The sequence below is a fragment of the Diabrotica virgifera genome, chromosome 3, assembly GCF_917563875.1.
Source record: "Diabrotica virgifera virgifera chromosome 3, PGI_DIABVI_V3a".
Taxonomy (NCBI): domain Eukaryota; kingdom Metazoa; phylum Arthropoda; class Insecta; order Coleoptera; family Chrysomelidae; genus Diabrotica; species Diabrotica virgifera.
In genome coordinates, this window is record NC_065445.1 from 156326620 (window position 1) to 156350225 (window position 23606).

Consider the following 23606-nt stretch of genomic DNA (forward strand, 5'->3'; position numbering starts at 1 on the left):
CTTTTGATATAAACACATCTACAGGAAAATTGTTCCAGGTTAAATTTACTATCCAAACATCACATTTTAAAGTCAAAAATATTTTTTTACAAAAATAATATATTCAAAATAAAAGCAAGAAAAAAACACGAAAGAAAGCAATTTTGTTTTTAGCCCCATAACTATTTTCCACAGGGATATAGGTATAGGCATTGCTGTAGCGAAAAATAACTTCCATCCTTCCTCTTTAAAATGAAGTTTGGTAAAATTCTCTAAGATTTATAGTTTCCGAAATAGGATATTTCTAAGTTTGCCGCTCACAGCATTTTTGGGCAATTTTCCCCATTATTTCGTAAACATTGTTCTGTAACTATTTCGTGCGCATTTCTACGTATATGCAATAGTAGAAAGAGAAATTAATTACCTTTAAAATAGTCTATTGTATAAGGTTATTTATACAGCTCTTTCTAAGGGAGTTATGCTTTTTCAAATTTCTCATTATGACTTTTTTTCTTGTACGTTTAAGTATATACATTGTGGAATAAAAAAGCTTATTTTCTTTACTTTAAAATGGTGTATTGCAAAAAATTCTAGGACAATTTTTAAACACGATATCCGTAGGATATCCAAGAGTATCCTTAATTTGAGAAAAATTTTAAATTTTTTTTATTTTTTTCAATTAGAAAAATATGATTGCGTATTATATCATAATTTTTTTTCATAAAGTTAATAAAAAAGTTTTCCATAGGGTTCCAATCTTGTTTAAAAATAGTCCCAGAATTTTTTACGATACACCATTTTAAAGTAAATAAAATAAGCTTTCTTTTTTATTAGACAATAATATACCTACCAATTATATACCTACATATACAATAAAAAAAGTTATAATGAGAAATTTAAAAATAATCGTAAAATATATCAAAAATCATTAAAAGTATAAAACTTTTTAAAGGTAATTGACCTTTTTTCCTATTAAATGTAACATTGCATATACCTAAAGCTACGTAGAAAAAAGTTACAGAACAATGTTTGAGAAGTAACAAGGAAAATGGGCCAAAATCGCTGTGAGTGGCGAACTTTGAAAAATCATATTTTGGAAATCATAAATCATAGAGACTTCTACTAAATGTCATTTTAAAGAGTAAGGATTGAAGTTTTTTTCTTGCTTTTCTTTTGAATATATTTTTGTAAAAAAAAATATTTTTAACTTTAAAATGTAATGTTTCGATAGTAAATTTAACCTGGAACAATTTTCCTGTAGATGTGTTTGTACCAAAAGTGCATAGAACTCACCCTAATTCGTCCTGTGCCTAGGGATTAATTCACCCCTTTCTCAAAAACTCACCCCTTTAAATGGTAGCATTCCGCGGGTTTTTCATATTTAAAAGTCCATTGACTATATGAAACAATAAAACCCCGTTAACGTTGTAGTTCCTTTCTAAAATACATAATCAATAGTCTATTTATCGAATATTGAATATCGAATCTACCAAGAACATGAAATTGTTATGTGGGAACCATTTAGGCTTGAGTTAAATGGAGAATAATCTTTTAAAACAAACACACACACACAACATTTAGTTACACCAGATTTGCTCCTGGTTGAAAATGTAGGTACTGCCACAGCTTGTTCAATTAAATAACAGCATCCTCCTTTTCCAGTATTTCAATGTGTTCTCTATTAACAACTGCAATATTATGTAAAAGTATACAAGCTGATATTATTCTTCAAACAAAAGGTAACTTGCATCTCATTTCACATACTAATATGGGGAATCTTTTCTGCATAAAATACCAAATATTCTTTCTATAACAATTCTTGAGGCAATTTGTGATTGATTATACAGCACTTCAACTACTGTCTGACTGAAGATTCTGCAATGGTGTCATTTTATATACCCATAATATGCAAAAGTATTTAAAAACTTCTAAACCTAAAATAGCACTTCCATATTGTATGATGGTTATGTTGTTCTTTAACTGACAAAATAATTAAATTCAACGTTTTACTTTTTTCATTGATCTTATATTTTCTTAATACCCTTTTACAGGTACAGGTAAAACCTTAGGGTAAAACAAAATAGAATTTTATTTTTATAGGTTATTTTTATATTTACTTTACAAAAATATTATGTCATTTGTCAAAATAAAAGATTCCTTGCAAGGAGCTAGCATTTTGAATTTCCCGGCGATGTCAATGTGTAAACAACATGACAACATTGTAAATATTTTGACGCATGCGCAAAGTAGGGAGCCGCACTGTATCTTTAGGCGCTCCCCTTAGCCCCGTATTCATAGTCGGTACTCAACCCGTACTTGAGGTCGTGCTCAGCCAAGTCGAACTTACGGTAGCGTCGTACTCAAGTTTTCGTTCTGTTTCATAAACGATACTTCGGGTTTTCTCGGGTAAGGTTGTGCTCAAGCATTGAAATTGACATAGGACACCAAATAAAATGCAAAATCTGTCTTATCTTTGCAATGGCTGCATTCAGCAGAAAACTGCGATGACTAATCGATTACTTAGCGATGTGTAATCGCTAACGATTCTTCTGAATGGTATTCTTTCATGTACATACGAAATAGGTTATGACAACTGTCACATTTTTCAAAATGATTTGCAAATACGTGAAAGACACCCCAAGAACAGAAATAAAAATTATTATGAAATGGTAATTTATAAATAACCCCATTTAATTCATACATATTTTCAAATTCTTGAATTTCTTGCGACATAGGTAAACCTAATAGGTACATACGAAACAAGAATCTACAGGTCGAGCAAGTCTCGTAAATTTCACGATTGCGAGCCACGCTTCACGCAACCGTGTTTGCGTACTTGTGTTTCGAGTTGCGTGGTCGTGCGGAGTTATATTTACCAATAGGGCTTTTCATCGATTGTCATTTGTTTCGAGCTTCTGTCAAATGTTGTATAATCTGTGTATAATATTAATATACACGGATTATACGACATATGACAGAAGCTCGAAACAAATGACTGTGAATGAAAAGCCCTATTCGCGCAATCGTACTTGAGACGCTGTGTCAGGTGAGGTGTTTGAAAATTTGTGTAACTTGATTCTGTGGTGTGAAGGTGGTTAAACTTTTGTTTTATTTTTTTTTCGCAGAAAATTTTTAGATGAAGTAATTATATGATGAAGATAACACAGAAAATACAAGAGGGCAGCATACTTTGCAAAACAACTGTTACAATTTGAAATCAACAAGTTGTTGTCTTGCAGGTAAAAAAAGTGACTTTTTAAAAAAATTATATCTTGGAAACTAAAAATTATTTTTATTTATAATTGAAACATGTAAAAGTATAGTACTCTCAAAAAAATTTCAGCCAAAAATATTCATTTTTGTAGAGTTGACTGCAATTTTTCGACAACAGCCCTTTTTTGCGGTGAGCAGCATAAGAAGTCCAGTCTCATCTGAAATCAAAGTTTCTTGTAGTTTATACCTCTGGCTAGTGAATGAACAAAGGATTTTTTATTAGATGAGGTCATTTTTGTTTTATAAAAAAAAACTACTTTAAAAATGAGAAAAATTGGGGTCAAAAATGTGTTTAAACTTATGTAAAATCTTCAAATTTCATTTTTTTTAATTCCTTCGTTCATATTCTAGCCAGAGGTATAAACTACAAGAAACTTTTTGATTTCAGATGAGACTGGACTTAGTTATGCTGCCAACGCAAAAAAACTTAAACTCTACAAAAATGAATATTTTTGGCTGAAACTTTTTTTGAGACTACCTTAAGTACTATACTTTTACATGTTCCAATTATAAATAAAAATAAATTTTAGTTTTCGAGATATAATTTTTTTTAAAAGTCACTTTTTTTACCCACAAGACCTATGTAACCCCTTAAAAAAATGTTTCGAAGAATATGTTTGATGGCCAAGATGCATACATATATTTAGAAGGAAAGTTCCTGATTTCTGTAGTATAATACATAATACCAAAGAGGAAGTAGCCCTAAGCGCCGGACTCCACTTGTGATTTGTAGTTGTGAAGATTGAACACATTCTTTCAAATAGAAGTCAATCCATGATTATTTAGTCACAAATGGATTGACTTGTATTTGAAACAATGTGTTCAATCTTCCTGATTACAAATCGCAAGTGGAGTGCGGCGGTAATAACACCAAAATATTCCATATAGGTCCATAGAAGGTACACAGACATTGAAAAATTCCTGGAATATCCCCGAAAACATGTTCCCTGAACATCCCAGGAAAATCCTGTGTCAGCATTTTAAACATTACGTGAATGTCTTATTGGAACATTCCATGAATGTCCACGAATGTTCTCTGGACATTCAAAATATATTTTGTAGACATTCCCTGGATATACCAGAAATACAGTGATGAGCGCTCTAATAACCGGCAAAATAGCACAAAAGATGTATTGAGTAGTGAGATAAAAAGACATGAAACTAGTCGAGCTGGGAAATTTAGCGATATTAACTTATACATTTAGATTGTATTGATTGTGTACCACCTTCAGACGTATCGGACGAGTTTGGAAACTACCACTGTCACAGTGACAGTTTTAGTTGACATACTCCTCCGATATGTGTAAAGGTGGGATCAATATAACGTAAATTTAAAGGTTAATTTCGCTAAATTTCCCAGCTCGACTAGTTTCATTTCTTTTTATCTCACAACTAAATATGTTGCCCATATTTTGCCGGTTATTAGGGCACTCATCACTGTACATCCTTGCTGATGTGACAATACCTCCTATCTGTTTTTTCATGAGTTTTGTATGAGAGATGGAAAAACATGTTTTAAGGTCACCTCCTGTGTTCATATGTAAGTTTTGACTTGTTTTGTAGTTCATAGATAGTTTAATTTACTACAAAACAAGTCAAAAAATATCATATGAAAACAGGAGGTGACCCTAAGACAAGTTTTTAGTCTCTCTTACAAAACTCATGAAAAAAAAACAGATAGGATGTATTATTACATCACTGACGATATGTGGCCATACCAAATAATACATCCTTGATAAATATAAACATTTTTATTGAACAAAATCTTTTCATACATTTTTTTAATGCAATTTACTGATATTCCTAAACATTTCAAAAAAATGTGTCACATTTGCTTTGTAAACCTTTCTTTTGCCTTTCGTAGCCACATATTCCGTTTCCTTCCTGGTTTTTTGTAGACCACTTCTCTCAGCTGATTCTAAAAAAAAATAAAATAAATGGTAATTTTTCTATCCTTTACAATTAACAATCAGAAGAAATATTATTTACAGATAATGATATGCATAATAATAATAGGTTTGTTCTAGCATCAGTTTCAAACAGTTTGAAACCATCAGCGAATAGTGGACCAGCGCGAGTAGAGGGGATCGCACTGGTGACTGTATTATGTTCTTTTACTGACCAACTGTTTGCTGACGGTTTTTGACTAGTTTGACTGTTTGCTAGAATAAACCTAATAATAATGAATATTTTGTATTTTGACAATGACATCTGATGTGGAAGTCAAAACATTAATAAAATTATTTTTTCAAGTTAACTTTCACATGCGCGTCTTAAAATTGTACTTTTAATACTTATATCATAAATAACTATTAAAACTATCTTAAGAGGAAACAGTATCGATCAACAGGTAGCGAAAATGTGTTCCAAGATTGCGGCTGTAATTTTGAATATTTTTTCGAGATATTTGGCACACATATTCTTAATATAATAAAGAATGGCGGTACAGAGCCCAATTTGAAAAATATATTAATATGTGGGAATTACTCTGTAATTAAATACAATATAAAAAACGAGCTTGTACCGCCATTAAGAAGAACAAAAAAATACACTTTCTTCAAATACAACTTTTTTATCCGATTTTGTGTTATTTTGGAACTACTAAAAATTTTTATTTCATTAGTAGTTCCAAAATTACACAAAATCTAGGCATCGGATAAAAAAGTTTATTTGAAGAAAGTGTATTTTTTTTTGTTCTTCTTAATGGCGGTACAGGCTCGTTTTTTAAATATTGTATAATTACAGAGTAATTTCCACATATTAATATATTTTTCAAATTGGGCTCTGTACCGCCATTCTTTATTATTTTACGAATACGTGTGCCAAATACCTCGAAAAAATATTCAAAATTACAGTGGCAATCTTGGAACACGTTTTGGCTACCTGTTGATCGCTACTGTATTAACTTAAAACATTGTAATTTGCTAAACCAGTATATTTTACTCTACTACTACTCTACTAGCTACCTCATTTTCCACTGTTTCTAAAGACTTGTTTACATGGGTAGAGTTTTGAGGAGAGTAGAGTAGCGGTAGTACTCTACCAAACATGGCTTGATACCATTCACATGAGGAGAGTACAAGTATAGTACTGATGCTAGTATAGTGAAACCGATTTTTGTATTTTTAAACACTCTTGATTATAAGTGCACCTTAAATTCTTAATTTTTTGCTTAAGCTCGTTTACTCCAAAGCCCCCTTTGCCATTCTTTCGACAATTTCATCCTCCGCAGCTTGCTGCAAACTTTTATTTCTGTAGTATACACTACCTAAATTCCATAAACACTGGTATTCGCCGTATTATAGCTCTACAAGTTTTAAAGTTTCATCTTCGGAGAACTTCATTTTCACTATTTACACAAAACACAATTCCAGCCAGAATGACAGCGCCCCCATGTACTCTCCTACGTACTCTATTCTGCCATAATTGAGCGTGTTCCATGGGTAGAGTGTGCAGCCGAGTAGACATTTTGGCAGTAGTGGTGGTCATAGAGTAGTTACTTTGCCATAGGTTGCTAGTCACTCTACTTTAACTCCAACTATACACTCTACCAGCTATTCTACTGTGCTGAGCATTTTTACAGGTAGAGTTACTCTACTCTATCAAGTACTTGCATCATTACTCTACCCCTGTAAACAAGTCTTAAATCTACTGAATGAAAATCTACTTAATCTTAATCTACTCTTAATGAAAAATGTCTAAAATTATTTACCCACCTAGTATTATTGTAGAATTTAAGACAGTCCAGTGCCTTATAAATAATTTCAATATGAATATTTTTTCCTTTCATTCTCCTTTGATACCACTCCATTTTAGATTTTGGGGAACTTATTTCATTGTGTTTATAGCCCATATTTATTGAAGGAACCCAATCTGGAGATTGTTATTATCGATTAAGTCGACTGGTTTTCCTATAAGATTAAAATGTTAACATCTTCAAAAATCGTTACTGTTGAAATTGTAACTTACCAGATATAAAATGATTACAGCAGACAGGACAGGAAAATTTTCATTTCGCTAGTAAAACCTGTATATTGTATTGCATTTAACCATTGTTGTCTCTCAGATACCTTATTTAGTTCAGTTTAAAAGTGAACTTTATCTTGACTTTATCACAATTACTTTGCATTTCACACTTCAAAACACAACACCAAGGAAGCATATTATCTTTCTAAATTAATACTTCCAGAGAAAATGTTAAATTAATCTTTGTACAACACAAAATTACAAAGAAATACAACTAAAATTATCTAAAACTCATGAAGAACAGATAGAATAAGATTTATCTTTTACACCCAGTAGCCATATTGAGAATAGTATCGCTGTGTCTAGGTACACGCTAACGTGTACGCAAATTAAAAAGTTAGGTACACGCGAAACTTCATCAAGTCAGTGACGTCACTATTAGCGTGCATTGTTATTTACTGGTTTTTTACATACACGCTAACTTGAGAATATCGCGAGTGTCAGAGTGAGTTTAGAATTTGTCTAATCGTGTTGTGTTACATTTTAATATTGATTAGTAAAGAGATTTCTTATTTTTTATTTATTTAGTGCTTGTTTTTAAATTAATAATGGAGTGTGGAAAATTATTTAGTTCTTTTAATGAGTTTAACAACATTTTAAAACAGTATGAAAAAGATAAGAGACAAAAATTCGTAGGGTAGCAGAAGAAATAAGATAAAATACACAGGGCGATTGATTTAGTGGCAGACCAAACTTATGGTTTTTTAAATGGAACACCCTATAATTTATTTTATGTTCGAAATCATCTTAACGTCCCCATCACAAAAATATAAAGGTTTATTATGTTATACAGGGTATTTACAAAGTTATAACCAATTTTCTATGAAAATCGTAACAAGTTCAACTTCCTTGTATAAATATAAATAAACACAACAGCATTGGTTTATCAGTATTTTGTACATGTCATGTCAACTAAATATTTATTTTGCTAACCTGAATATATAATTTTATACTATACACATTGATTTATTACAGTTAAGTTTGAAACATCTGAATAGTTCTGCTTCCCTTCCCCTTCCCTTAATAACAAACATTTTTCTATCAAACAAACACTAAACATATCAAAATAGCGTGTACCAAAATATACAGTCACTGCGCACGCTAAATAATGACGTCACTGGCTTGATGAAGTTTAAATTCGCGTGTACCTAACTTTTTTATTTGCGTACACGTTAGCGTGTACCTAGACACAGCGGAATAGTATACCTACATATTATTATGAATCAGTAGAAACGATTATTTAAATTTGGTAAATACTATGGAGACCTGTAAGAAGGAGTGGAAACGCAATGCATCGTTTGTGGGCTAACTTTTCAACCTCTAATTCAACTTTCAGCAATCGCCGCTAGAGGCGCAAGTGTTCGAATAGGTGCTACAAATACATTAGCTCTTATGGACTTATTTAATATTTAACTCATTTTATTTTTGTTTTTAGCGTAATTAGACATTAATTTATTGGTGGATTGTAGCTGAATATGTTTTATGCCAAAAATAAATTATTTTAACCTTATAACATATCGACGTGTGGTAAAAAGTGTATTCTTTATATACCATTGTAGATGGAGATGTGACATCAAATTTAAATTTGTCATTACTTTAATATGTAGGACAGCTTATTTTGAAGCGGAAATATTTTGTCACATTATCTAACTGCCACATTTATATACCAATGGTATTTCAACGGCAAATTAATTTTTTAATATCTTTGTAACTGATATTAAAAAGTTTGTTAGTTGAAAAAATTGACTTACCTAACTGTACGTAATTGTTTTTAAAAAGTTTAAAAAGTTATTTAAATAATTTGAAGTTTATTGATCAATTTTTTTTAATTAGGTATTCTTTTTATCAAAATTTAAACTGCTTTTTTTTAATACTTCATTTATCTATATTCTGAAAGCTTACCTATCAGATGTTTAAATTTAGTTAATAAAAATATATGTCTATAAACTACGCAGACGATAGTCTGACTTTTATAAAATTAATGTTAATTTTTGTGAAATATTTTGTCTCAAAAAATGCATTGTTTCGACAGAAAAACTTTCAAGATCGTCCTACTATTATCACTATAATTTTCAGGTTAAAATAAAAACCAATAATAGGCACAAATTTTATTTACACCGAAGGAAATAACATACAAACGAATAGGTTTAATCCACGAACGTTATAAATAACATAAAGACAAATCTTTATAAAAAGTCTTTATTAACTTCGTTAAGTTCCCTTTTGAATTTTTTATCGGAACGATAACTCGATATAAATCCCGGTACGAAGCAAGTTCTTTTAGTGTAAGCTTTCTTGGCACTCATATTTAAATAATATTAACCACCAAAACCAATAATCTTATATTAACTACGAATAATTAATTATTTTCGAAATTTTCATATTCACTCCAATGCAAAAGTAGCATCTATTTCTACGCCACCGCCGCCCTAGCGAGAAACCAAGCAAACAGGCAAAATTGTGTACAAAAATTTCAAGGTCGTCCTATCTCGATTCCTCTCCTCTGTGTAGGTCTCCATAGTAAATACAATGGGTGCATTCAGCAGACTCAATCGATGACTAATCGCTTAGTGATTTTCTGCTGAATGCCACATAAATTGTCGATTAGTTATCATTCGATGACTTATCGGTCGCCATTTTAAACATCGGTTTTGAAATATGATTACTTGGCAAATCAAAATAAGATTGACGTATGACATGTGTGTAACACGTATTTTTAAGTTAGGTATCTTTAAAAAAACATGAATTGAAGGCTGAAAGGCATATAAATCACGCTGATAAATATCTGAGCTGCTTTGTTGGATTATTCGTATGTACCTATGGTTTACCTATGTCGCAAGAAATTCAAGAATTTGAAACTATGTATGAATTAAACGGGGTTATCGATAAATTACCATTCCATAATAATTTTCATTTCTGTTCTTGAGGTGTCTTTCACGTATTTGCAAATCATTTTGAAAAATGTGACAGTTGTCATAACCTATTTCGTATGTACATGAAAGTATACCATTCAGAAGAATCGTTAGCGATTACACATCGCTAAGTAATCGATTAGTCATCGCAGTTTTCTGCTGAATGCAGCCAATGACATATAAGAGGATCCTGTTATATGTCAATGGGTAAATATAACTCCGCACGACCACGCAACTCGAAACTCAAGTACGCAAACACGGTTGCGTGAAGCGTGGCTCGCAATCGTGAAATTTACGAAACTTGCTCGACCTGTAGATTCTTGTACATACGAATAATCCAACAAAGCAGCTCAGATATTTATCAGCGTGATTTGTATGCCTTTCAGCCTTCCTTGCCTTCAATTCATGTTTTTTTAAGATACATAACTTAAAATATACGTGTTAGACACACGTCATACGTCAATATTATTTTGATTTGCTAAGAAATCCATAGAGGTATATATTAACATAGAGTGAGCCCTCACTCCGCCACCACTGACGACAAGATCTCTTCGACTGGTTTGCGGTATCTCTTTCTAGCACAATGTATCGAGAAACATAACATGAAACTAAGTGGGGGTACGGGACGGCAAGTAAAATAAGGAGAATTACTTTATTCATTATGACAAGTGACAAGACAACTTAACCCAAATAATTTAATCCGGCCCTATTTCTATTTTTGAACAAAATGTTGGAAATATCTTAGTTTATTTTTAGTTCTAGCTTATTTATGGCTAGATTGAAAATCTGAATTTTCTAATATTGGTCCATGATTATCATCAGGGACTTGATTCGGTTCTTAAACAGGTAAATTTTCTGTCTCATCTGATATTGATTTGGTAGTGGAATTCTTTAGTGTATTATTTGGACTTTCATTTTCATCTTAATCACTATTGTGATTCAATAATTTTAGGTCATTTTTAGGAGCTGAGTACTTCGTTGCAACTGTACTTTTCTTTCTGTTTGGATACTGCATTAAGGCATAATCTACATTGGCTTCTAAAAGATAATCCTTTTCAACTAAAGGATCAAACTTACTCATTCATACAAATTTTCTTAGTAATACTTTGTCTGAATCTTTCATGAAGAAATAGAATTTCTGCTAGTTGATCTTCATTGATAAGTAAACACATGTTCATGATGTGTACAATTGGTTGCTGTAGACAGTAAACTTCATATAGAGTGCAGAGCATTTGGTATATAGAACATTTTTCCATTTAGTGATGTCTAAATTTCTGGTTTTCAATGCTAGATTCACTGCTTTCCATATAACTCCATTGTATCTTTTAACTTAACCATTTCCTTCAATATGGTGTTGTTCTACTTGAAGATATTCCTTTAGAGTGTAGGTAATTAATAAATTCTTGGTAAGTCAAGCTAGTCCCCCTGTCTGACTGGACGTATCTTAGCATGGAAATCTTGAAAATTCATCAATTTTTTTTTGTTCAGAATCTGTGAGGATACGTGAGAAAAAAGTAACGGGTCTTCCAGATTGACTCAGCATGATAGCAATAGCAAATTCATTCATGTATCTGTTTCAACAATGAGAATTTATTTTTCATTAATTACTGTCCATAGAAGTGCAATATTGTATATCCCAAAATATTTATAGCTTTTGATTGTAGTGACATTTATTTTGATTTAAAGTTAACCCATATTTTTTAACGGCATTTAAAAACTTCAAATCATAGCTATCTTGATCCTCACCACTAACTGTTACGTCATCTAAATAAGCGTAAACCCCTTGTAGATTTTCTTTTTTATTGATAGAATCAATGGCTCTCTAAAAATATGATACTCCATTGGTCACCCCAAGAGGAATACGACAAAATTGGTAAAGGCATCCACTTTCCTCAAAAGCTGTACATGGTTTGTCAGATTCATGAATTGGCTATTCTCATTTAAAAAAATATTTGATTACGTCATCACGCCCAGATGGATGACGTCACTAGTATGTTGTATACAGTAGAACCCCGAAAATCCGAACTAATTGGGGGGACAGCCTGTTCGGATTCTGAAAAGTTCGGATTATTGGAAAGTCAGCCTAACCAGTAATTCAAAGCTCTCCTGCAAAACGTGTAACCTGGCTATGAGAAAACCGAAGTAAATTTATGTTTAACCTTTATAAGCACTACATATAAAGTACCTACGTATTTATTTTTAAGAAATTTTAAATGTCAAAGTCCTACGAATCCAATATTGTTCAATTTTCTGGTTATACTTTGTATAATAAACATGTATTTAAGTTTTTGTCTTGAATTTTTAAAAAAAATTTCACTTTCCGTTAGTTTGGATTTGCAGGGTTCTACTGTATGTCAAAAATATATATGAGGGGGGCAAAATATATTGAATAACCCTGTACATCAAGAAATTTACTACCAACGTCTCTGTTACTGAATATATCACTAAGTACAGGGCAACCTATTTAAAACTTAAAAAATCAGCTAAAAAATTAAACTATCAAAATCATCTGAGAAGCTTTAAAAGTGTTGCAAAAGAAATTTGGTCCATAATAAACAATCTTCTTCGAAATCAAACTCACAAAGCTCAAACATTTTCCCTTCCAGACCATGAATACTTTATTAATGTGAGTAAAATTATAACATCAACTATTTTGTCACAAGAGATCAATTTTGTTAAGATCCGATTTCCTATCTCCCTAATTCAAGAAAGGTCTCAAATTCATTATTTATAAGACTAGTTGATTAATCTGAACTGATCCAAACAATCAATAGTATCAAAAGCAAATCTTCCTGTAGTACTGATGGACTATCCATAAAAATTGTCTCAAATCTCCCAGAAAATGTGTTGGGAGTCCGCATCCCACTAATGACTCTTTTAAGGGGCTATCCTAGTGTAAAAGAAGGAAATTCACATACTTTTTTTGGGAATATCTAAAATAAAAAGTACTGTACCAATTGTTTTGAAAATTTGCATGACTATTTATTATAAAAAGAAGTACAAGTAAAACAATTTTCATAAAAAAAAATAATGAAAATTTAACGATTTATGCCCTATCTACTGGCACAGTGAAAATAAAAAACATGGCTCCACTGCTGCAGCGATTGGGACTAATAGAGATCCTGAATTATAAAATTGCAAATACATATTGATTATTGAAATATTAGTTATTTCCTATACCATCAATTAGGATTTTTGGAAAAATGACGAAGTGTTGAAATTTTTTTAAATTAGCTAGAACATTTTCAGTTTCAAAAACCGCCAAATTGACATTTTTACTTTTGATATTTTATGTTTCAGGATCTCTTTTAGTCCCAATCACTGCAGCAGTGGAGCTATGTTTTTATTTTCACGGTGCTAGTAGATGGCGAATAAATCGTTTAATTTTCAATATTTTTTTATGAAAATTGTTTCACATGTACTTTTTATAACAAATGTTCAGTAGTAATAACCCGAGGACATTGATAATTGTTCGAAAAATTTTTATAACAGATTTCGAAAGCTTGTTGCTTGGAAACAGACCGACGCCGTAGGCGGAGATCTGTTGCCTGTAAGCAACAAGCTTGAGAAAGTTGTTAAAAAATTTTTGAGCATTTATCAATGTTCGAGGGTTATTCGGATAGAAAATTTTTTGCTGATATAAAATTAATAATAATTTCATTAATATTCTCATCAGTATTACAACCAAACCGTGACATTTTGAAATATTGAATATTTGAAATGTCAAAATCGAAATGAAACGAAATGTAGGTATCCATAGCTACATGATTGAGTGAAAACAGCCCATGGGATCTGTTTTCAGTATAATGTTGGTTTTATTGGTTGTATTCAATCAGATGACCACAAATTAATTGATTTCATTGGATTTCTAATTGAGCAAAAAATTTTCAAAATAATTGGTACAGTACTTTTTATTTTAGAAATTCCCCAAAAAGTATATGAATTTCATACTTTTACACTAGGATAGCCCCTTAAGAAAGGTAAATTTCTAGAGCTGCCTAAAGACAGCCATCATTATTCCTCTTCATAAGGGTGGTGAAAAATCTAATGCCTGCAATTATAGACCTATTGCATTACTACTGGTACTCTCAAATAGGACTCATATTACACAAGTATAAAAACTTGTTGCTGGTATGAGCACATTGTGTAAATGTTAGGATTTAAAGAGGATATAAAAACCTTCAATACAATTATGAGCGTTAGTCTCTTTATATCCTAACATTTTTTTTGTTATTGTTTTAGTTTATTATTGTTTTTTATGACTCTGTAAGTTTTGTGTATAAATTGTACAATTTTCCATGACAATAAAGCATTTTTCTATTCTAAGTTGTCTATTTGTTAAACCAAAGCATTGATTATTATTACAAAATATTAATATAATCAATTAAATAATAATATTAATCTCACAAACAATATAGGAAGTATAGTTAAAAAGAATAAACATAGTAATCCACAAGGAAATAAATCTGCACATAGCTATAGCCCAAAGTAACTTCTGTTGTTTATCCAAATCTTCAATAGTCAAAAACATTTGTGTAAAATTAGATTCCAGCAGTTTCTCCTTTTCCTACATTTAAAATAGCTGGTGTTTATTCCTAAAAACAACAAATACATAAATAAAAACTCTAAATTGTATACCATAAAAAAATCATACAAATATGACAAAATATCACAAGAGTATTTTAACATTATTTAAGGACAATTGCCATAATAAGCCACAACAAAAATGTATTAAGCGAAAAAGCTATAGAGCTGAAACAGGAAGTTGCTATGTTTGGTCTATATATTAATGAAAGTAAAAAAAAATACCTAAATGGAATATAACAACGGATTCTTATCGGTAATAAGAAGTGTTTTTATGCATACAAAGACGTAATGAAAAGTAAGTTACTGTTACTGAATCGTGAGTATAAGCTTAGAATCTACAAAACAGTAATTACACCAGTGGTCACATATGGATGTAAAATGTGGACCATCTCAACCACTAATGAAAATCAACTGAGAATATTTGAGCGTAAAATACTAAGGAACATATTTGGACCAACACATTGTAGATGGTTCATGGATAATTAAAATGAACCACAAGCTGAATGAACTAATGCAGAGCGCAGATATTGTTAGATTTGTAAAGTCTCAAAGACTAAACTTTCTTGGTCGCTTAGAAAAAATGTCAGATAATCGAGCTGTGATGTCAGAGATGGAAGCCCCAAGGAAATATAACAAGAGGAAGGCCATGTAACAGATGGATAGACGATGTAGAGAAGGATCTTAAAACCATAAATATCAGGCAGTGGTGCAGGAAAGTAGCGACAGGGCAGAATAGAAGAATGCTGTTAAGCAGGCAAAGATTTACAAATGGTTGTAGTGTCATTAGAAGAAGAAGATTTAAGGACAGTTTAGGCAGGCTATATGCATTAAGGCATTATTAAGCTTTGCATTTAACCATATTGTAATACACTATATCTTACATGGTCAAGCATGATTTTCTTTACATAACCCTTGTTCTAAACTAGAACCGAATTGGTAAGTACATATATATTTTTATTGTAGACATTTTAAAAACTTATTACTTAGTTGAATTACTTTAAACTTACCACTTATAAAATGTTTACTACATACTCTCATATTTTAATTTGTGGTCTGTTCTCTTTATTGCTTTTATCCAATGTTCCTGCCTTTGTTTGGATAAAATTCATTTAAATGTATTGCATGGGGGAAATGTATAGCCTTGGGAACAGTAAAAAGTGAGGATTTTATCCCTGTCTGTCCTATTCCCGCAATTTACAGGCTTCTCAAGAAAGCCCTTGCTACAAGTCGGTCAAACACAAGGAAAGGTGTTTTCTCTTTTTTACACACAAACAAATTGACACAAACTGATAATTACTATGGGATAATTCAGTTCTGTAGGCTATAAACAACTTTATATTTAATTTACTATCACAATTTCGCTGCACAATTAACAATAAAAAACAAAACCAAACGGAATATTCGTCTAAAAACATCTACAAATAAATGTCAATGTCCAATGTAAACAGTGACTAAATAAAAATAACAGGAAAGAAATCAGCTAACTTCGTACTTCTCCTAACTTAAAAATGACGTTTATCATACTGTCGCAGCTTTACTATGTGTAAGAGTGAAGTAGCACTAATCCAAAGAAAAAAGATGGTGTCGTCACTTCGCTCCGAATGATACTCTCTCTATGTCAATATATACCTCTATGAAGAAATCATATTTCAAAACCGATGTTTAAAATGGCGACCGATAAGTCATCGAATGATAACTAATCGACAATTTATGTGGCATTCAGCAGAAAATCACTAAGCGATTAGTCATTAGTCATCGATTGAGTCTGCTGAATGCACCCAATATTTTTATTTACATAATTTGTTTTTTGAAAATAAATTATTTAAGTTAAAGAAAATTTATTATATGGGTGGGAAGATAACATTTTTATTTTTTCTAATTCAATAATGTGCTATTATTTCAGAGGTTATTGGTAATCGGTATATCCGTAATCTCATAGTTTTCATTATTATTTGTGTTTGTGATAAATGATTGCATTGTAAATTTGGATCTTTAAAACAATGGTTTTATGTAAATAAAAGCCCTAACCTACATGTAAATAATGTTCTGTTTATACTTATGTTAATATAAATGTATGTATCTATTTTTATTTTGGAGTTAATGTAGGTATTCAAGATAAATGTATGATATTGAAAACATGAAACTGTTTTAAATTCCAAATGTCAATGCTATTTGTTACTTTATTTTTGTTGGGGAGTAATGGGTACTAATCAAATATTCAAAGAACATAGAGAAAACACTAGGAGATACCCTTTATTTCTCACTGAAAGGAAGGAAAAACTTTGGTGCTTCATAGTATGTACCTACCGTTTTATTAGGTTTGTTCTAGCATCAGTTTCAAACGGTTTGAAACCATCAGCGAATAGTGGACCAGCGTGAGTAGAGGGGATAGCACTGGTGACTGTATTATGTTTTCTCACTGGCCAACTGTTTGCTGGTGGTTTCTGACTAGTTTGACTGTTTGCTAGAACAAACCTATAATGGTGTCAGCTTTCTTCTGTTTATATACTTCATCAGACTTAACACTACAAAACAAAGAACTAACGAACAAACCATGACATTGGAACATAATATAAAATGCAATTTACAATTTCCGTGGGAATAAGTCACAATTTAAGTTTGAAATTAAATTTATTTGATGTTTAAATTTTTAAAGACAAATCACATGCTATGATTTTTCTGATGGATATTCTTAAGTTAAATTTGATTTTATGTAATCGAATGAACTATCTTTCAATAAAATCGTCCCTTGTCAATATGAATGAGTCAGATAAATTTAAATTATTAGAAGGATTTTGTACCAAGCACCAAAAACAATATTGATATAAAATATTAACAATCTTACCCAAATAACAGCACAAAAGTATATGTTACATTTAAATTCTGTGCAAAAGCACAAATATAATTTGTCATAAATATAAATTAAATATTTACTGTACTGGCCTAACATCTTTTGTGTTATTGGTCGTAAAGGTATAATTGTATCAGTATGGCCAAATACGTTTCTGGTGGTATTAAATAGTAATTAGTAACTAATTATTTTTGTGTATTTGGGCCCTACCTGTAGGCAACACACATTGTTTTATATATTTATTTAATTAGATTTTTAAATGAGCCGCTTATACATTAGGGCTAATTGATCTAAGCATTGGCGACACTGTTGTGAAAGCCGAAGAATTTCCTTCGGTAGAGGAGGACCGAGGGGACATTTTTGGAATGTGTTAGTGAGACATGGTGGAAGGCAAAGTTTGAAAAGGGCGTGATAGCAAATATTCTGGATGAATCATACCTCGTGCTGAGGGATATTATTGCACACCCCTCTATAAGGGCTACCTATTGTGTTGAGTGTTCCTAGGTCAGCCTATCCTCAAGGGATAAAGTTATTTGTCATCTCCTGCCGGTCTGATGTCCCGTTGACTATATTGGACTCCTGGACTATATGGGAATTTGGAAGTTTTCGAAGATATTGTGAATTGTATAAAAACCCCAGTTCAATCATTGGTGTAATTTGCTGGGTAAGTTATGTATATTTTTTGTATTAATTTTTTTTGGTTGTCATCATTCTATTTTTTATGTCATGTTTTTGGTTTAGCTTTCTTCTTGAACGTTATTTAAATAATACATAATTAAAGAATGGTTTTTGGATCTAAACTTTCTAGTTTCAATGAGTTCTTAGTTACTACAATTTTGTAAAAAAAAGTTTAATTGGAGGAAGCTTATACTTTATGAAATAAAAAAATATGATCCTGATTTCTCCATGTTGTTTTAGGGTTTTTTTTTTGATCCGGGTTTGAAGAATTATTTTTGTGTTGGGTACGAAGAATCATTTTTATTTCCTGGTATAAAGAATTAATTCTATTTCCTGGTATGCAGAACATTTCCACCTATTTTTCCTGATAGAGGGACTTGTAAGCAGAATTGTCTTTCATGGTATAGGGACTTTTCCTCTCTATAAATGGACTTTTGATTTCGTGTACGTTGATATTTTCTACTAAACATATTTCCGTTTGGATCACGTTTGGAAATCCTACCGGCTTTCTGTAAAGGCCATATCGACGGCGGTGGAAGAAATGCTATGTTATTAAATTCAGATAAGTTTAGTTGTATGGTCGGACGGTAAGTTCTTGTAAAACTTTTTTATTTACTTGCCTGGTTTCAAACAATATCTATTATTATTATTTAACATTAGGCCAGGTATTGACAACTATTCTAAATTAATTAATTGTAATTTGTGTAATTGATAGTATATTTAACCCTACATATATGACATCAAATATTTATCTTGACGGTCCCCTATCTGATCAGATACGCAGGGCTTGGTATTGCGTACATCTACACCTCTTCTTTAATTTTATTGTTACTGCGGAGAATAATGTTATATAATATTTATTATTACAAAACTGACTTATGTTTTACAGGTTGTTTAATTTATATTTTAATTATGCAGAAAATATGTTATGTTTTACAGGTTGTTTAATTTATATTTTCAAAAATTTAGGTACATGTTATTGATATAAATTTTATTAAAGCTTTTTTTATCTTTTTTTTTTGAAAAAGAGGTGCATTTGTTCGATTGGTATTTATTTATTATTTTGTTTGTTAGGACTTACCGATTCCGTTATTCCTTTCATTCATTTATTAATTTGTTTTACGTATTAGAAGAGTCAATACATGTTTGGTTTACTTTAAGGCTCGTTTTATTTCTTGTCTGTTCCTAAAATAAAACATTCATAGCCGAGGGGTAGTCTGTTGGAACGGACTGGCGCCCCTTATTACATCATATTTAGGTCTATAAAGAACTCCGAACCACTCCGCTGCCTGACAGGGTTCAGCTAGCCGGACATACCCCTATGTCCCCCCTTCTACTTGTAAGTAACTTGAAGGGTGGGGGTGACTATATATTTGTGAATATTACCCCAGTATAACAAAATACTGTGATATTACTTTATTCTTGGTGGGGAGTAATGGGTACTAATGAAATATTATTCAAAGTATGTACATAGAGAAAACACTGGGAAATCTCCTTTATTTCTTACTGAGCAAATAAAACTCTGGTGCCTAAATCCACTAAAAATTTCTTCCAATACTTTTCTTTTCTAGATGTCTACTTTCATTTCATCTTTCTTATTTATTGTCCAATTGTCACAATCATACGAAGCCACTGGTCAAATGCCTGTTTCATATACCTACATATTTGAATTATAGCTGCCCTACATACATTTTTGACTTCAATCTTATACCATTGTTCTGCTTCCTTTTCTTCTTATTGTGCCGTCTTCTAACGAAGGTTGGCAATCACTGCTTTAAACAGTTCTCTATCTTTTGCAATATGAAATATCTTCAACGCTGAGGTTAGTTCAATCTCTGATATTCCTCAGCTATGCTTCCTTTTAGAAGTATGTTTTATATTTCTTCTTCCTTCTTCTATATTTATCAATTATTGTCACTCCCAAACACTTGAATTGAAATGCCAAATACTGGAATTTTCAATTCTGCACCTCGGAGGTAAACTACACTATGTTGACATGGTGTTATTTTAAACAAGTTCCTTTAATCCACTTATTTTATTAGTTGGATTATACAAATTGGTAATGTATTATCATTAAAATATGGTCATATTGACTTTCAACCAATTATGGGATATATCAGATCTTTATTAACATTCTAAGTGCTCTAAACTTTGTTGCAAACACAGTTGCTCGAAATGACATAGTGTAGTTTACCTCAGAGGTCCAGAATTGTGTATCCCTTTGTTCCTGTTTTTAGTGTGACAAATTTATTCTATTTTATCTCTCCACACATTTCAATATAATATTTTGTTCTGGTTTCGTTTGTAGACATGCATTTTCTTTCTTCACCTTTCAAGTTCCTAACAAACTTCAGTTTTTTCTTATTAAGACAACAATGTCATCTGCATAAATAGTATGGGCCATTCCACGAACATACACCTGTTTTGGATTACTTCGACAACGAATATTTTACTGTGCAACATAAGAAGTACGAAAGTAAATGGCGCTAATAATTATTCCAATAAACAACAATGTAATTTGCAATTTACTTTCGTTCTTATTTTGTACAGTAAAATATTCGTTGTCGAAGTAATCCAAAACAGGCGTATGTTCGTGGAATAGGGTATTTATATATTGCTGTTTACATGCATAATTAACTTTATAATTGGTAAGGAAAGGTTTAACACTTATTTAAAAGGAGGGAAACTCATACTCATTTATTTTAAAATAAAATATAAAAATACATATTGAGAAATAAAATAAAAAGAACGTAAGTATCTAACATAATACAAGGATTCAATAATATATTCTCAGAATAAATAAACAAATTCCAGTTGAATGTAGAACAAGAGAAAGACACAAAATTACTTTCCAGTTTAGCTCTTGGATCTGCTAATGAACTTGGATCAAATATTAAGATGTCTTGATAAGTGTTCTTGAAAAACAATATACATAATCTCCCTTCGAGAACCTGTACATTAGGAAAATGGGCAACCTCATAAAAACTGGTTATATTCCTCTAAGTAGCATACAATCTTTGTTGTTAAGTTAATGCTCTGATGAAATTCAATATTAAAACTCCATTGGATTTTAGATATAATTTTATCACGAATTTGTCCGGGCGATTTTCTTCTTCAACACAATCAATAAACTCTAAAAATTCTTCAACTTCTTCATACATTTTTTATTGTAATTAGAAAAACGAAAAATATGGATTGGAAGTCGAACCGAATTGGAAAAAATTAATATTCAATCAAGATTCAAGATTCAAACATAAACAAACAAAGTTAGGTTAGAAACGCATACTTAAGGTAGGTCTATCGACGACTTGAGACTCAGCTGTCATTAGTGTCATTTTTTGGCTCTTCAAGACCGCATTTCACGTTGAGTACGGTTTATGAAACACAAATTTGTTCAAGGTCGACCTTAAGCATCGACGCTGACTTGAGTACCGACGATAGGTTTGTTCCAACACGACCGAGAACCGTCACGAAACGGCAATGCTCCTGCGCAGTAAACAAAATCCGTTCCAACAAAAATATGATCGTCATCGGATCGTCCTTCCCACTGTTCCAACAAGAATTGTGATCTTTCGGTGACGGTTTCGTGATGATCATTTCAGTAATCCGGCAAATGCTTAATGTGCTGGTTGGACTGACTTGCGCACTAGGACTTAATTCTTTAAAGTTTTTGAGCCTTTGATCGATTAAAAGCACACAAGCTGTCACCAATAAAAATGACAAATATATGATTACCGTCATGGGACGATAACTGGGCGATACAATTACGAACATGCGCACAACAAACGGTACAAGTAGTTTCGTGACGGTTTCTGGACCGTCCAAAAGTTCATGTTGGAACAAACCTTATGAATACGGGCCTTAGGCCTCAGCGTTGATTAGATATTTCATATTGCAAAAGATAGAGAACCGTTTAAAGAAGTGATTGCCAACCTTCGTTAGAACACAGCACAATAAGAAGAAAAGGAAGCAGAACAATGGTATAAGATTGAAGTCAATCTTATACCATTGTCAAGTATGTAGGGCAGCTATAATTCAAATATGTAGGTATATGAAACAGGCATTTGACCGGTGGCTTCGTATGATTGTAACAATTGGACAATAAATAAGAAAGATGAAATGAAAGTACACAGTACACATCTAGAAAAGAAAAGTATTGTAAGAAATTTTTAGTGGATTGAGGCACCAGAGTTTTATTTGCTCAGTAAGAAATAAAGGAGATCTCCCAGTGTTTTCTCTATGTACATACTTTGAATAATATTTCATTAGTACCCATTACTCCCCACCAAGAATAAAGTAATATCACAGTATTTTGTTATACTGGGGTAATATTTACAAATATATACTTTTGTGTTGTTATTTGGGTAAGATTGTTAATATTTTATATCAATATTGTTTTTGTTGCTTGGTACAAAATCCTTCTAATAATTTAAGTTTATCTGACTCATTCATATTGACAAAGGTCGATTTTATTGAAAGATAGTTTATTCGGTTACATAAAATCAAATTTAACTTAAGAATATCCATCAGAAAAATCATAGCATGTGATTTGTCTTTAAAAATTTAAACATCAAATAAATTTAGTTTCAATCTTAAATTGTGACTTATTCCCACGGAAATTGTAAATAACATTTTATATTAAGTTCCAATGTCATGGTTTGTTCGTTAGTTCTTTGTTTTGTGTTTAAGTCTGATGAAGTATATAAACGGAAGAAAGCTGACACTATTATAGGTTTGTTCTAGCAAACAGTCAGAAACTGTCAACAAACAGTTGGTCAGTGAGAAAACATAATACAGTCACCAGTGCTATCCCCTCTACTCGCGCTGGTCCACTATTCGCTGATGGTTTCAAATCGTTTGAAACTGATGCTAGAACAAACCTAATAAAACGGTAGGTACATACTATGAAGCGCCCAAGTTTTTCCTTCCTTTCAGTGAGAAATAAAGGGTATCTCCTAGTGTTTTCTCTATGTTCTTTGAATATTTGATTAGTACCCATTACTCCCCAACAAAAATAAAGTAATATCACACTATTTTGTCATTTTTAGTGGGGTAATATCAATATCCACAAATAGCATTGACATTTAGAATTTAAAACAGTTTCATGTTTTCAATATCATACATTTATCTTGAATACCTACATTAACTCAAAAATAAAAATAGATACATATTAGGTATATTTATATTAACATAAGTATAAACAGAACATTATTTACATGTAGGTACCTACATAAAACCATTGTTTTGTACAATAGATCCAAATGTACAATGCAATCATTTATCACAAACACAAATAATAA

At 31.5% G+C, this 23606-nt stretch overlaps 3 long non-coding RNA genes across 4 annotated transcripts; 1 reads left to right on the forward strand and 2 right to left on the reverse strand.

Annotated features, from left to right (window-relative positions):
• Positions 1-4988: 4988 nt before the first annotated feature.
• Positions 4989-7867, reverse strand: LOC126882157 (uncharacterized). 2 transcript variants are annotated; one of them, XR_007697184.1, is made up of 3 exons: positions 7222-7862; positions 6969-7163; positions 4989-5170 (listed from the first exon to the last, which is right to left on the reverse strand). It is a non-coding gene; the product is annotated as an uncharacterized LOC126882157 (long non-coding RNA). The 2 variants fall into 2 exon arrangements; XR_007697183.1 differs by having other exon boundaries at positions 6969-7867.
• A 2813-nt stretch (positions 7868-10680) lies between these two features.
• LOC126882160 (uncharacterized) lies at positions 10681-14516 on the forward strand. Its single transcript, XR_007697187.1, has 2 exons — positions 10681-11036; positions 13491-14516. It is a non-coding gene; the product is annotated as an uncharacterized LOC126882160 (long non-coding RNA).
• Positions 14503-16413, reverse strand: LOC126882143 (uncharacterized). Its single transcript, XR_007697167.1, has 2 exons — positions 15785-16413; positions 14503-14785 (listed from the first exon to the last, which is right to left on the reverse strand). It is a non-coding gene; the product is annotated as an uncharacterized LOC126882143 (long non-coding RNA).
• Between the last annotated feature and the right edge of the window lie 7193 nt (positions 16414-23606).